This window comes from Mustela putorius, unplaced genomic scaffold (genome assembly GCF_011764305.1).
Source record: "Mustela putorius furo isolate JIRA1106 unplaced genomic scaffold, ASM1176430v1.1 tig00000224_pilon_pilon_pilon, whole genome shotgun sequence".
In the NCBI taxonomy this organism is placed as follows: Eukaryota; Metazoa; Chordata; class Mammalia; order Carnivora; family Mustelidae; genus Mustela; species Mustela putorius.
This window is the reverse complement of record NW_025421321.1, coordinates 11,335,897-11,336,706: the sequence shown is the minus strand read 5'-3', so window position 1 is coordinate 11,336,706 and position 810 is coordinate 11,335,897. Positions and strand designations below refer to the sequence as shown.

General features: G+C 34.4%; 1 non-coding gene across 1 annotated transcript; it reads right to left on the bottom strand.

The window, feature by feature from the left end:
- Positions 1–270: 270 nt before the first annotated feature.
- LOC123391413 lies at positions 271–377 on the bottom strand. Its single transcript, XR_006606096.1, has one exon. It is a non-coding gene; the product is annotated as a U6 spliceosomal RNA (small nuclear RNA).
- Between the last annotated feature and the right edge of the window lie 433 nt (positions 378–810).

Here is an 810-nt window from a genome sequence, read left to right as displayed (position 1 = left end):
ACTGTCTCCCAAGATGACTGTACCATTTCGCATTCTTACCAGCAATGAGTGTGCATTCTTGTTGCTCCACACCCTTACCAGCATTTGCTGTTATGTCATGGATTTTGGCCATTCTAATAAGTATATCACTGTTTTATTTTGCATTTCCCTGATGACATTTGATGAGGAAAATCTTCATGTGCTTATTTATCATCTGTATATATTTTTTGGTGTATATATATTTATCATCTGTATATCTTTTTTGCTGTATATCTAACTCTTTTTTTTTTTTTAAATATGGAACGCTTCACGAATTTGCGTGTCATCCTTGCGCAGGGGCCATGCTAATCTTCTCTGTATCGTTCCAATTTTAGTATATGTGCTGCCGAAGCGAGCACTATATCTAACTCTTTTAACTGGGTTGTTTCGTTATTGCTGAGTTTTTAAGAGTTTTTGTATATTTTGGATAATGGTCCTTTATCAGATGTGTCTTTTTAAAAATATTTTCTCCCAGTTTCTGATTTGTCTCCTTGTTCTCTTGACACTTGTTTTCACATAGCAGAAACTTTTAATTGTTGTGAAGTCCAGCTTATCAATTCTTTCATTCATGGGTCATGCCTTTGGTGGTGTATCTTAAAAGTCATCACCATACCCAAGGTCGTCTGATTTTCTCTTGTGTTATCTTCTAGGAGTTTTATTGTTTTGTGTTTTGCATTTGGTTCTGTGATCCATTTTGAGTTAATTTTTGTGAAGGGTGTTAAGTCTGGTTTAGAATTTTTTTTTTTTTTTTTTGTATAGGTTTATGTCTGGTGGTTCCAGCACCATTTGTTG